Source organism: Melitaea cinxia, chromosome 7 (genome assembly GCF_905220565.1).
Source record: "Melitaea cinxia chromosome 7, ilMelCinx1.1, whole genome shotgun sequence".
Classification (NCBI taxonomy): Eukaryota; Metazoa; Arthropoda; class Insecta; order Lepidoptera; family Nymphalidae; genus Melitaea; species Melitaea cinxia.
The window spans coordinates 12,476,670-12,493,310 of NC_059400.1; positions in this window are offsets into that span (position 1 = coordinate 12,476,670).

The following is a 16,641-nucleotide window of genomic DNA, read 5'->3' on the forward strand; positions in this document are numbered from 1 at the left end:
CGTGATCATCGTCGACGGAATATATCGTAACGGCTTAACCTTACTACTTTTCAAAAGTTTCAATACTACTACTGTGTGTGAATTGCAACAGACACACACTTTTTTTTTATTAACTTTACATTTTTAACAGTACGCAAGCCAAGGCACATGTCGGATCATCTGGTATATTAATAAGTAACATCGATAAGCGGTGTTTCTATATTTTAATTCATTGGCTTCTTCGTAATGCAATCACGTTTCTTTGCCGCTAAACCATACACGAATGTTTAATGGATGGTAATTATTATAATTACTAGTTGTACCCTGCGCGCGTTGCTACGCATTTTCTTTTTTTTTTTTTTTTTTTTGGCCGTACCAACTACGAAACATTTGTGGCCTCATGCACAACACTTTGCTGAAGATCATGACTTGATCAAATGCATAGTTTACGATTCTATAAAGGACATACAGACAAACATTCACTTTTAAATAGATTTTGTTTTGTAGAACTGTTTTTATCCCAATGATTGAGTATTCATGTCTTGTATGAAGGTCAGATTATTTGTTTAAAACACACCCCGGTTTTTCGCGCGTTATATATAATTCCTGCTAAGACTAGTTGATTTTAATCTAATCTAATCTTTCAAAATAAACAGATAAATAATCTATACAAATAAATAAAATGGAAGTGTCTGTTTGTATCATTAATGTATGTATTGATGTATACACGGTACATATACTAAAATAACATTTTTACAATTTTTGTCTGTTTGTCTGTCTGTTTGTTCCGGCTAATCTCTGAAACAGCAAGACCAATTTCAACAGGAGCTTCACTGGCAGATAGAGAAGTAACTTAGGTTACTTTTATTTTAGTTTTTTTTTTTTTTTTTTTTTATAGCATCTAACTCAACAATAACTTTTGTAAAGTCGCGGGCACAGATGCTATAAAAATAAGTTTTAAGAAAGATCAGTTGCTGACATTAGCGGTGCTAGCTAGTGACATTATACATTATTAAACGGACCATTTTTTTATATTAGTAACGAGCTTCTTTTGAGGTTTATGAGTTTTAATTAAAAGATTTTTCTTCTTCGTTGTTTATGTATCTTTTTAAGGAAACTATAATAGTTTATAAATAAAACAAAAAAAAAATATTTCTGGGTGGTACCTTTTATTAATTTAGTTTTACTAGGGGTTATTAACTAAATTTTCTTAACTAATTTTCTCCTACAGTTAGTAATACCCATTAAGATGATAATTCTACACACTCAACTCAAATCGTATAAGGCTCTACTGTAAATATACACATCAGACAGAAGACTGAAATGTTTGCAAAAATAGCTATCGTAAAAAAACGCATATGCTGCCACCCTATAGTAAAGATGTTTACGATGACTCACGAGGAATGTCATGCAATTATTCCCTTGTTAAAACTACTTAGCGATTTAATACAAGCACGATTTATGTAAAAAAAAAATTAGCTAACGTTTAAAACTAGTTTTAAAGGACAACAAAGTTATATTTTTTGTTTTCTTTTTTTTAATAACAAAATATTTTAATTGCATTATAGAGTCAATGCAAAGCAATTAAAAAATGTATTAAGATATGAACTGAATTATATTTATATTATCACGGAGCCTAATTTGGTACTAGGAAATTTACATTTTATTCAGCGCAATACATTTTATTGAAGTTTTTTTCGAAGATTAAATTAACGCATTTATCTTTGAAACCTGAGTGAATAATTAAATTCTATTTAATTATATCTCATTCCTTACTGATATGCATTGGTAGCGCGCTGTTATATCTAAAAGTTTCATCTCTTAACGTTTCGTTTGCTTAACGGTCCTCAATGAAAAAATCCGCCCTAACTAATTTTTATACTAAGTACAAAGATAAATATTTAGAAACTTCAAATGTATTCTAGTCTTTTATCTCTTTACTATAACGATTATTTAAATTAATTATTAAAAATTATTATGAACAAAGTATGACTATTTTTTTTTACTTTTATGGAGTAATCTTGTCAATTATGTATATAAAAAAGGTTAAGCAATCGTTTAACTTGTTGAAAAATTATCTTTAAGTAAAATTTCTAACGGGAATTAAGTATTTATAGTATTCAGAATACATCATATTTTTTTTAATTAAAAAAAATATTCAGTACCTTAAATAAAATAATCAATGCGTTGTACTCGCGTTCGACGCCGCGCGCGCACCTAAAAACATCCCGCGGAGACCCATTTTCAGCATTAAATTAAAATTATAAATAATGGAGATAGAGTTCCAAGAGCTGAAAATTTTTTATTGGAAATTTTCTCTTCTTTCAGAATCTTTTTTTAAAATTTCTTAAATATTAATAGCTTACGAAATATTGGCAAAAAAAGAATAACAATTTTTTGTTCATCTTTAATTGTTTAGTTTTTGCAATTTTATGTGCTAATACACGCATTTAGAACATTTTTCTAGGCGTAATTTCGGATCCAATAAGCTATCACACACAATTTTGAGAGCAGTATCTCTATTTCCGACCATTTTCAACTTGTCGATTAGACTGTTTATGTATAATACTCTATAACAATTATAACAAATAGATAAAAATAAAAAATACCTGTAGTGTGCCACCAGCTGTAGTACAAATTTTTATGTGATCGATTTCTGTAATTACACCGGTTCTGATGCACATAAAAACATTGTTTATAGTTCATTGTTTGGTAAAAATGTTTCTAAAGGTGTAACGAAGTAAATTTTATAAAGATAAAATAACATAATATCTCATTCAGTAAGACTTTTCTTTGTTTCATGTTGTTATAAGTAATAAGTGTTTTTGCTATTTCATCTGTGTTTCTTTTTATACTCGTCTGGTGAGACAAGAAAAGAAAATGTATTCAGTTATAAAACACCTATATTAATTTTATTAGATTACAAAGTTCATAATTCCGTAAAATGCAATCATTTTAATAAAATACTGATTTTATTAATAACTTTTATTCAATACAGTCATATTGTACACTTAAAAGTTTTATATTGTGAGGATGACATATAGACTATATCAATAAATAATAAAAAAAATCGTCTGTGAACATAAATTTAATCTTTAAATTATAATATTTTTTCCTTGTCTGATCCATTGGCTATAAATATACGACTATTTTGCTTAAAAATAGTAATTTGTAGCGGTAAGATATCGTAGATCTAACCAAATAGCTAGGATTATTCTTGAGTTACTTGCTTTTCGAAACGGCCTTGCAGAAAATGGATTGCTTTACTATACGGTACATGGTCTGTTTTGGTGTATTGGGATCAGTCTATTTTCGCTGACAGGCTTATTACAAATAATAAATTAGACATAATGGTAGTAGACCGATCCAAACACCACGCAATCATTATTGCTATTACAATTCCACGTGAAGATATTTTTTATTTATCTCATAAACGAGAAAAAAGTAGAATTAAGTATTTACTTGACATGTAGAGTTTTGACTCATTAGTGCAAAAGTTTCGACCAACACCTTAAAAACTCTCGCTAGATTATTATTGGATCAAAGATTGGACTACCCAGAACAGTGTTTGTTTGAGATAGATCGCATTTTGGGGAGATTCTTCAGTCTGGACCCCCAAACTACTGCCTGGACCTCAACGTACAACCACAGCAAACCAATTTTTTCGTTTCAACTTTTTCTTACGCTTAACACTCAACCACGACAAGCTTATTTATGGCCTTTATAAAACACTGGACACGAGTGGGGATCGAATTCGCGACAGGTAGCGTAATAACTGTAACTACTGCGCCAACAGGTCGAAGTTAATATAATACTACTATAATAGTATGAATAAAGACAATTTTATATTAAGTTTTAACACTCTATGCGTTTCGTCGAAAGAACCCCGCCTCTTTCAAAACTCGACCTAGTTCTGAAGAGCCTCGTTGAGAATGATCGCTGCTATCACTATCTCATTAAAGGCCACATTTTTAAATCTCAATTTTTCTCTTTTGCTATCCTGTTAACTTTTTGGATGGTTCAGTGTCCATACAATTAATGTGATAGCTAAGATTTGTGAACGTGAAATTGAACACGAAACAATTATTTTAATTTAAGTTATACACGATAAGCTTCTAATAGAGAATGCTATTTCGAGAAAGTTTTGAGCGATTTGATTAATTGTATTGTCAATGCAAGTAAGGTCATATTAATTGACACTATCCAGAAAGTATCAAACGTTTTTTTTTCGTTTTATCACTTTGACACTTTCAATATTTCGGCAACGTCACGTCACAGGCGCATATGTCATTATCACAGGTGATGAGTGTGATATATATATATTTATATAAATTCCTCAAAAGTCAAAAAAATCTAAAACCCCTTGCGTGAAAGTAAGCATTTACTCGTTCAATATGCACTAATTCTGTTCTACTGTATTTGTCAAGTCGTAGGTAATTAGTTGCATGTGAACAAAAATTTTAAAATGTTATCAAGTCATAAACGAATGATAAGAACTATATATTTAAACGCAGAGATTAAAATATTTTGTTCTGACCTACCTCACATTGTAATCAAGCGCCGAAAGAAAGTTGATGATATGACATACGCCTCAAACGCATAAACATATAGACACACAATATGCAATATTATATATTCAAGGCTATTAGGTATTCTAGAATTTAAAGAATTTATTAGTTTTGATAAACGTATGAAGAAAAATGTGTCAGAAAACTTTTTATTTTGTACAACAGAAATAACAGATATTAAAAATATCTGATTTTCATAAAACCACTTGCCTTAGGAAACATTTTAAAATATTAATGACGTAAAGTTTTTAATATGGTTTGACCTTATCACAAGAAGTGTTTTTTTTTAAATAATAATTTAAGTTTTATTTGCACTAGACTGTTTTTAACCAAGGCGTCGTCCTCGCGTACTAATTATAGTGAGCATGGTAAATGCTATTTTGTTAAACAAATGTCGTGAAACTCTTCGAATTACTATTCCTTTTTTTAATAAAAAGAAAACGTATCCTTAAAAGCTATTTATAATTTATTAGAAACATATAATTTAACTTTCGAAAAACTTACATTTAAGTCGTATTTAAATATTCGATGACTAATAAATATTAATATCTTAACCTAAATTAGTTCTATAACATGAATTTTTAAAATGAAAAGTAAAGCCGTTGTAAAATACAAAGTAAAGACAATCTTGAAATGGATAAGAAATGATTGATAATTTTTGTTGTTTTCAAGGTTATCAGGTATAATAAATTGCTCTCTAATCTGAGCTAACGATTCGACTGCAATTTTTAGCAAAATAAATCATGTTTCAAAGGTCGCCACTAAAATTTGCTTTTGATGGCAAAAATAATATTTAAATATAAAAAAAAAATTAATTTTTTTTTATATTAAAATATTATTTTTGAATTGAAATTTTGCAATAAATCAATCATTGCTAACATTTTCGTCTATGTGTCGTTAAGGCTCTTTTTAAAGCTTTTATAATCTATATATTAATACGTGAAGCAAAAACTTTGTACCCCTTTTTACGAAATTTTCGCGGTTGGAGGAGTGTAAAATTTCGCACACATATAGTTTATATACAGAAGGAGTGTAAAATGCTAATATTTTACTGAAATTGTGCATAAAAATACATTAAATCAATAAATAAAAAAATTACACACACTACCATGACGTATTTGACATACTCCCGGGGACGAGATTACAAGGAGGCGGCACGGCTGGCTGAGTTCGGACTCGACCTCGTGATCAGCCGCATAAAGAGTTTGGGGCTTCGTGTCAGAATTGACAAGACCGAAGCCCTCCTCTTCCGCGGGATCGGACGCAAGGGACACCCCCACCGGGGTCTACCCTGCAGAACGGAGAGGAGAGGGTCAGGATGAGCCCCCAAATGAAATATCTGGGGCTCATCCTTGACGGAGGGTGGACCTTTGGCCCACACTTTGCTATGGTGGGACCGAAGGTTGTGAAGGTAGCGAGTGCACTGGGCAGACTCCTCTCGAACCTCGGAGGACCCAGCGCCGCCTGCAGGCAGCTATATTCCGGAGTCTGCCGGAATATGGCGACGTACGGTGCCCCGGTTTGGGCGGATCGCCTCACTGCGAGGAATAAGGCCGCACTGCGGTCGGCGCAAAGGATCATCGCGGTGAGGGTGATCCGGGGGTACCGTACGGTATCGTGGATCGCTCTAGCTCGTGGCGGAGGTCCTTGCCGAGACCTACTCATATGTCTCGGGTAGGAGGGCTCTCGGTGAGAACCCCACGTTGGACGGAATCCTTCGGGTACGCCGGATGAGGCAAGAAGCGCTAATGCGGAGGTGGTGGGAGGACCTGGCGGAGCAGCCGTACGGCACACGCGTAACGGCTGCCATGCGCCCGGTCCTTGAGCGGTGGATGCGCCGTAAGCGCAAGCCCCTCACCTTCCGTCTGACGCAAGTTCTCACTGGGCACGGCTGCTTTGGTGAATACTTGTGTCGGATGGCCCAAAGGGAGCCGACGATTGGATGTCACGGTTGTGGTGCGGCGGTGGACTCTGCCCAGCACACTCTCGAGGTGTGCCCGAAATGGGCGGCGCTTCGTCGTGATCTGACGACAGTCCTCGGAGGGGACTTGTCACTGCCGAGCGTTATCACCGCGATGCTCGGCGACGACAAGTCTTGGAAGGCGATGGTCTCCTTTTGTAAGACAGCAATGTCCCAGAAGGAGAATGACGAGCAGATGAAAGGGGCCGCCGACGAGGCCTCCGTCCGCAGGCGACGAACGGGGGTGCGTAGGAGACGCTACTTAATGCGCTTCCAGTAACGCCTCTGTGTACGTGTCTGGCCGGGATGGGAACCCGGTCCTGCTAGACATGGCGTCGTCGGGATTGTTCAGAGGTGAGCGGGACAGTCCCCATGGAGGAGAAGTCTAGTCTTTTCGCCGAGGCCAGCCTGTTACTGGAGGGATCCTGTTGCCTGCAGATCCGGGACCCTCCAATTAAAGCGGCTGAAGGCTCCCGCAAGGGTTTGGTCGGTAGTGCACCCACAAGTGTTGAAGCCGACATACGGTTTAAGACTGCCTACCCGGGCGTCCTGGATATCACCCGTAAATGGGTTCCCTTGCGATACCAAAAAAAAAATGTATTTGACACACACACGCATATATACTCTTTGTTTAATGTTCAAACTTTTAATATAACTTAATTATGGTCGAATTTCGACCACTGGGTGACCACTAGTCCTAAATAAACTACCAGTGGATAAAATGTTTCATTAAATGTACATATCTATTTTTTTATAGAGGCTAATGAGATACCGGTCGTAGTTTCGATGCCACATGACAAATATTAGTATAGGACATGCAGATGTCTTGGTTAGGATGCTTTTGCTTATAGGTTTGGATATTTCTGAACTTTCGACAGGGGATTCTCATCGTACTAGAGGCTGTTGAGTGTGAGATGTTCATTTACCTACTCATTTCTATTTTGTTATATTGTTAGGACCACCAATAAGCGCACGGCTCACGTGATGGTAAGCTGTCACCGTAGCCTATAGACACCTACAACACCAGAAGTATTCCAGGAATACAACCCTATTTGAGAGAAGTGTTATTTAGCTGTGATCTTCTGTAAGGTTGTGTTACGCCAGTTCCCTGTCAGATTGCTTCAGATTTTGAGCGCAATATTTCTTGCTGCGCCCTACCTCAATAATAATTGTTATAATTTATCTGTATGTATATATTTCTATATTCTTTTAAACTTTAACTTAGTTGTTAGTATAAAAAAAAATCTAAATTAATTGTAATATTATAATTTATATTAATATTATACCACTACGATGAGGGCAAAACGGTCAGATATGTAATTACAAACATATATATATATATGTATGTATCCACATTTGTATCCGTAAAAAAAAATAATTTACATAATTGCACTGACCAGACTAAGTTAAAATACGAGTAATACATAAAAATAAAAAAACAAAAGGCTAGACTGACTAATTATTCTCAATTATATTGACTTATTATTATGCGCATACAAAACTACAAAGGTATATATATATATATATATATATATAATATAGATTTTTTTTGTAGGAAGTCGTTTGAATATAAACATTTTTTTATGATAAAACACTTCAATAGGTTGAAAAATGTAATTAACTTAACAAACTAATAAGATATAAGGTAAAGATAGTCAGAATTTTGTCCTCTGATGAGCCCAGTTTGTCCTTTAGGCTAACGGATAGCATCATATAGTTTACTATACCTAGTGGACAATACATCAATCGACTAGACTTGACAAGATTAGAATAATTATTTATTATAACTACTATAAGAGGCAGAGCAAACATAATACAATTATATTACGTTTAAAGAATAATAAAAACTTGTGAAGTTTTAAGAAAAGTTCATAAAAAGTTTTTTTTTATATGAAATATAAAATAAAATACATTTTTATTTCAAGCAATTTAATTTTTAGCACTTGAATTTAAATTTTTAATTATTTAAATTAAAATTCTAAAACTTAGATTGCTAATTATATTTTTGAAGTAATTACTAACTTCCTGTGCCTTCGCATATGAATAGGACTTCAAGGCACCTATTTCTAGACGTCAAAACAAATTAAGTCTGTGATTATTTTTTTGATTGTTTCCTGTCCAAAGGCAAAACAATTATGGAATCTTGATGTATATGAAGTCGGTTGTCCATTTATTATAAGGCCTTTTTTCTCACATATTTGTGAAAATCGTTTTAATTTGTTGTTCTTTATACAATTATCGTCAATCTTAAATTAGGTTCTAGTTTAAATTTATATTTAAAATTTAACAAAACAAAAATACATTTTAAGTTTTAAATATAATTATAATTGTGATTGGGGGTAGGATTGGCAACGCGCTTGCGATGCTTCTGATGTTGCAGGCGTCTATAAGCTACGGTAATCGCTTACCGTGAGTCGCTAATCGGTGAGGTTGTATAAAAATATGAAAAAAAGTAAAATAGTAAAAAATACAATAACTGTGTTATTTTATACCTACCATATCCTACCTACTGTAAACTGAAAATATAACGACCAACATATTGATTAAATTGATGAGTTGATGCAAGCTCAGAATATAAAATGTCCATAGAAGTGGCGTGTGTTCGCTGTTTAATTAACAATTGGTTAAATTTTATTGATTGTTCTCATCGCAAAAGTTTTCTTTCTGGTCACAAATAGTCATTTTAGTATTTAGTTGTTGCGTTTGTATCAAATTAAATTAATTTTCACATCAACCACTGGCGGAAATAGCTTATTTGAACACGAACACAAAACGACAATTAATGTATAATTACTTTATAAATAAATTTATGAACTTAGGATAGCGAAAATGGAACTCAATAGGAGGTTACTTGTTTAGTTAATGATATGCGATAGTAGCGCTATTCTTTATTTTGTTTCTGTTACACTATCGGACGATTTTTAGAACCCTATAAAAGTCAAATATACATATGTCACTTCCATGCTCACTGTTTATAGGCTTCAGTGTATATTGCATTTGTAGCTATTTGCTGGATGCGATCACTTTTTGTTATTTGTTTGGACGTTATTGACTTACGAGTATACAGTTTGAAATAGTCATAATAAAAAATATACGCATTAATTTAATTGAAATATATGTTTGATAAAAAGGCATTTTACACACGAATAAGTAATTTTATTTGTACTCAATTTTTAAAATAAAGTTTTTTATTTCGCTTGATTTATATCAGTCAGGAGATATGGATTTAATTACGTCAGTCGATCTCATTGTTCGTTTTTGTTATTTAGGAAAATTTAAAACATTCATTTAGTTTATGTATTGACAACTTCAGAGAGAGATTCAGTTTTAAACAGATTTCTCTTAATTAAAATTGTTATATATATTATATAATATAGTTATGTGTATTAAATTAGATCTTATTTAAATTTAGTGATATTTTTCACAATTTATTGATAAAAGCAACAACATAAAAAGATATTTGTCGAAAGATGTTTATGCCACCGATGAGACGTGATGACTATGAAGGCCATGTTGTTTTTCTGATATTTTTCATACGTTTCTATGCATTATTGAAAAATATTATTAGGTAGCTGTTACCCGTAGTTTCGTTTACTTAGAAATTTTTGTAGAATCTCATATGCTATCATATAAAAAAAAGTTTACACATCATTTTTCATTAATGTTCCGCTTCTATTGAGCATAGCGTGATAGAATACACGAATCAAAATTAGTTCCTAAGATCAGTGCGCTCCACCAATACAAATCCAAGGCTTTATAATATTGTTGTAGGTTATATTTGTAATCATTAAAATAAATTATTAAATTGTATCCTAGAAATTAATGATTATGAATTATTTTCAAGTAAGCTGTATAAAAATAGAAAAATTGTTTTTCGATTCAATTTTAATAATTGCTGAAAATATAAATTTACAGGTTGCTTAGAGTTTTGTAGTCAAAATTTACATAATAATCGTGGGACAGGATGGGTGCAAATGAAAACAAACTTATTTGTTGTGAATAACGCAAATCTACGCAGGCTTTATGAATTATAAACACAGGATGACTAGAAATATAATTACGATTCAATCGTGTTTCAGCCGATATCCTAAAATATAAATTATAAAGTTTTTGCTGTATTGTTTGACATAGCTCTATCGCTGACTCATGATTAATTCAACAGTCTTACGCCGAGTTGCATGAAAAGAAAATAAAATTTAAGTAGTGATTAAACTAATTTAATCGCAAGGATTGTATGAAATTCTTGTGATTAAATTAGTTTAATCTCTACTTAAATTTTAATTTTGTTTCGTGCAACTCGGCGTTAATTAACTAGTATGTTTAGAAAACTTTAAATTATCATCAAGTTTTTAATATATTACCTATACGTCATAAAAACATATTGTCATTATAAAACTGAACGCGTGTTAATAGATATGTTTATAAATAAATTAAATATAACACAATAATTATCAAAATTATGACTAAATATTGTTGACTTTATGATAACTAAAACTCTTGAGTATCTGTTCGAATGAAGACTATGTTACTTCTAAATTAATCAGTATTCCTATTGTGAAAAAATATTACAATCTGTTCAGTAACTTCAGAGTTCAGACATTATTCAATACTTACTTAGGTTTTAGTTTAAATGATATTTATTTCTAATTAAAAACATACAGTCACTTACATGAGAAATTAATAGCGATGATGTGGGTAAAATGCAAAAAGTTTAAACTTACAAACATCTTATTATACTAAAAAAAAAGTCTTATTAAAAATAGGTCAATGCGGTTGTATAGGTTCCTGCATACCTTTGTCGTACGAAACAGACAATTCAAATTTTCATCGAATGCAAAAACATGAACTTACAAAATTCCAGACCGTCCCTATAAAAAAAGTTACGTTTTTTGTCGATTTAAATTACTTGGTTGTACTTAGGAATCTTCAAATAGCTGCCAGTCAATTACATACAATAAAATTTTAGTTTTTGAACTAAAACTTTAAATTAATTTAAGCGAACTGAAACAGCCTACAAACGTCCCACTGGTGGGCAAAAGTCTTCACTCCAGTACAGAAGAACTTTAGTAGTTTAATGCAATAAGCTGCTCTTCTGTAATATGGCAAACCAATCACCGTTTAAATCCGGTCAAACTGATTATTGAAAAGATGATATTGTTTTGTGCAAATTTGTCAAAATTTACACACATACATACTTCTGACATAAAGGATTTACATATATATATATAATAGCGACAATCGTAAGGAAAAAAAAAGAAAAAAAAAACCGTTAGTATCGGACCACGTCCTAGTTTTACTAGGCAGTCATAGGACTGTTGATCTGTAGTATAATAAGTAAAAAAATCGCCTGTGGTATTATAATGCATGCATGATAAACAAAAGCACGGGCATTTTGAGCCCGTGGATCAAAATATATAAATAAAAAAGTTAAAAAAAATTGCGACGATCTACTATAAAATAATATAGTAAAATGTTTAAACGTATCGTTGGAAGATGCTAGTAAGATCTGACACTTGTAAAGTATATATCATGTGTGTCAAAAAGATAAGGAATAAAAATGTGTGTTGGAAAAAATATCCTTAAAATTCAAAAACGTAGTTGATAAAATATAACCTATTAATTATTTCTTTGACTAGATGTCGAAAAATTATCAAGAATTTGGAGATACTATTAGTAGTACAGAACGGTTAGCCGTTCATACCTATTACAACAAAATTGAGAATTAATTTTTAATTGAAATAAAATTTGTCTAATATTATTAAAATCTACATTTGCATCATAATCTTTTAATATGATTTATCAAATTATTTATCACGGAATTTATTTCAATTTATGCAAGTCTAGACTTACATAAAGACCTTGACGAAAAAATTATAATTATTCTTTAGATTTATACAAATTTTGTAACATTGTATTTCAGACGTAATTATTATTAAAATAATTACATCAAACGCTTGTTTCTGGTAATAAATCTTGATAGCAATGGTATATTGTTGTAACATATTAAACATCTTCCTTCTAAGCTCATCGCTACGTTCTACGATGTGTGCAATTGTGTTTTTTAACAAATGAACGCGACGATCAGCTTTGATTCATTTGTACAGTATGCGTAACATTGGCACGAAATTTATCCGTTAATATTTCGGGCATAGCAACTATCTGCAATCGAAAAATCAACCGCCGTCAGAACTCACACATACACACAAACACTAACACATGCAAAAATGACTCACAATAGTTACCTAGGTTATATAACGATACAACGCACACACGTAAGATCTACTCGCGCGAACATTTATGTCCGGACGCATACTGTGCCCTTGAGCGCTTGCATTATACTAGATAAATTAGCGGATTGATAAAAATTTGATAAACCAATTACCTTTTACGATTTCACGCCTGTATTTTGTGAGGTCATGTGATAAAATAATTGATTGTTATATTTTTTTCTTCTGTCGAATAATTTCGAGGCAATGCGAACATCACAGTAGAGTGACGCTAACTACATTTTTAAAGAACCAAATTCGTCGTCAATTACATTTTAGTCCTTCGTATTAAGATCAAGATACAATATATTAGATCGTCATATCTACTAAAATACCTATTCTTCAGATAATAAGTAAAAATATAGATATTTTCCCCCCTCCCGTGGGTGGGTCCCGTTTCCCCTTCTCTTCCCGTGGGTGTCGTAAGAGGCGACTAAGGGATAACAAGGTTCCACAACCACCTTGGAACTTAAGAAGCCGACCGATGGCGGGATAACCATCCAACTGCTGGCTTTGAAATACACAGGCCGAAGACGGGCAGCAGCGTCTTCGGTGCGACAAAGTCAGTACTGCGGTCACCAACCCGCCTGCCCAGCGTGGTGACTATGGGAAAAACACATGAGTTCACGTTATTTTTGGCGTAAACTTGTGGAGGCCTATGTCCAGCAGTGGACTATATAGGCTGTAATGATGATAGATATTTTGAAAATTAATAACTACATAAAAAAGTAATAAAATAGTCGCTATACATAAACCGTTTGCCTGTAATTATTGAACAGGAGTGTAACGGGACTTCTTAATGGTTACCTAATCTAAGAAAAAAAAACCCTCGTCTATTTTATGTCTAGACGTAATTACAATTCCTTTGTTTTATAGCAACCAGATTTAGAAGTTGATATTAATATTATAGCCTTGAATTTTTAGGTATAGCTGTTCAGTTTTATTAATTATCGTTTACAGATTGCATCACAATATATATATTATTTTTGCTCGTCTAACGACTAGGACAAATAGGACAAATAAGAGTACGGCCCACTAGATGGCAAGTTACCGTAGCTTATAGAGGCTTACGACACCGTAAGTATCGCAAGTGCGTTGCCGACTCTACCCACAACGCTCCTCAGGAGCTCTGGCCACCTTACTCACCACAGGAACACAACAGTATTTGAGAAGAGTATTATTTAGCTGTGATCTTCTGTAAGGTTGAAATATTTCTCCAGTTGGGCTGCTCCGGATATTAAGCTGGATATATCTTTTATACTCTACCTCAATAAAAACTGTATAATTTATACGAAGGATAATCGTTACGAAAATATGTAAAGAGACTGAATTCGAGTTGTTCCTGTGTAAAGTTTTTTTTTTTAAATATTATACAGATGGAAAGCAATATGTTTGTTTTGGACCAATTGTGTAATTAAGCTTACATATTATGTTTACTTACGTTGTTTGTGTACACTTCAGTCTCCTTTTTCTTAAGACGTATTGAACTGTTCAACTAAAATTTAAATTAACTTTGTGTATTTCAACTTCTATTATTATTTTTATTACTTTCAATTTTTAGTATTTATATGTATATTTTTTATTATATTTTTTATTTATATATAAGCGGTGAACTTAAATTTATTATAAATATACTTCATTTTTGTAAGTTTTTGTTCAACCAAATATTATCTACACAGTGTACAAAAATATGCAGAGTACTGTCATAATATCCCTCAACCTATTTCATCCCAACAAACCGGTGGAGTTTTGCATATAAATATTTAATTCTCAGGTTTTTTTTTTACTACGCATCAATTAATAAGTAAATAATTATAGTGTAATATGTAATATGTTTTTTAAATTATTTTTTTTAATATAATTTATATTTTATAATTGTGTTTGCTCGCAAACGAAAAAAAAACCGACTTCAATTACATCGACGAGTAATAAAATGTAGATCGACGAAAAAATAGTCAAGTAACTACGCGTTATCAAAGATTACTCAAAAATTAGTTATCAGATCTCAATAAAATTTATATGTGTCCACATGACAAACATCAGCTTTCGATTAAATTAAAAATTATTAAAATCGATACACCCAATAAAAAGTTATTGCGGATTTTCAAGAGTTTCCCTCGATTTCTCTGGGATCCCATCATCAGATTCTGGTTTCCTTATCATGGTACTAAACTAGGGATATCTGCTTATCAACAAAAAAGAATTATCAAAATCGGTACATTCAGTAGAAAGTTATGCGGGTATAATACAACGTAGGTCGACGAAAAAAGCGTCAAGTAAAAACGCATTATTAGATATAACTCGAAAAGTAGTTGTTAGATCTCAAATAAATTTAAATGGGACCAATTGACACACACCACCTTTCGATTAAAAAAAAATTGTCGAAATCGGTCCACACGGTCAAAAATTCAGATGTAACATACATAAAAAAAAATACAGTCGAATTGAGAACCTTCTCCTTTTTTGGAAGTCGGTTAAAAAAATATGATAAAGCATTTATGGCCGAATTTCCGCAATTTTTGCAAATTATGTCTCAAGATAACTGTTCAAAGTATTTATTTTGCGGAACATTGAGTTAAAAAAGTTAAAGTTTTAGTTTTAATTATTTTAAATTAAATATTAATTCAGCATGTCACAATTTTAAATGCCTCGCATGAATACGTTACTGAACATTAAATCGACAAAAAAGTAATCTACATATTATTAGGTGCCAAGTTCCTGAAACTGTCATAAATAATTTCAATTCAAGCATGTGATACGTACTCGCATTTTATATAAATACTTCCACGTAATAACTTGTTTTTATACTTATATAAATATACTTGACTATGACTAATGGAAATAGTATTCATTAAAAAACAACTGTTAACAAAATTATCGAGAGTACAAAACTCTGTGTATTATCAATTAAAAACAAATAATACGAAGACATTTGCATAATACTTCAATGTATATTTCCACATTAAAAATCATATTTGGAATATTTTATTATATCTAGTACTTTTGTATATAAAATATCGTTATAAAATGTGATTTAAAATTAAGATGAACATAAAGTATATTTTTTTGAGATGTCTGAGTCAAGATGGTAGCTTATTCCTGAAATTAAAACTATTGGTTTAAAGGTTTTATTCCAATAAATAAAAGGTAATGTTGTTTTTTAAGGTAAAGTTCATTATTCAGTTCAGTTCATTTATTGAATATTCGTTCTAAGTCCAAGTCAAAGACGACGCATTGGCGCAACGGTCACAGCACTGGTTTATGGCTCTTGCGCTGACGGTTGCGGGTTCGATTCCCGACAAAGATAAACATTTTTACTGGCCATACAGATGTTTGCCGTGGTCTTGGTGTTTTTGCAGTCCTTGTGGGTCGCCCGACAGTGCCTCGGAGTGACATATTTTATTATAGAACAATAAATTGTTTTGTAATATACACCTTTGAGAGAAACCCCAAGCATAGCCCGTTCCATTGCACGTAGAGCGACTTTAAATTTGTGGACCAGTCCTTTCGTCAGTGTCCACGTCTCGGCTCCGTATGTTAACACAGACAGGACACATTGCTCGAAGACTTTTGTTTTCAAGCATTGCAGAATCTTCGAAGTGAAGACTCGACGAAGCTTCTCAAACGCTGCCTAGCCCAACTGAATCCTCTTGTCGGCCTCCTTCTCGAAGTTTATTTATTTATTTATTTTATTTACACTTTTGCACACCAACACAAAAGTAAAATAAGTTTAATGAGGTAAAAAATAATAATAAATTTGCATTAGTTGCAACAGGCGGCCTTATCGCTAAAGCAGCGATTTCTTCCAGGCAACCTTTGGGCAGAGGACTAGAATTGATTGTTATTGGGGATATGGGCGCAAAATAAG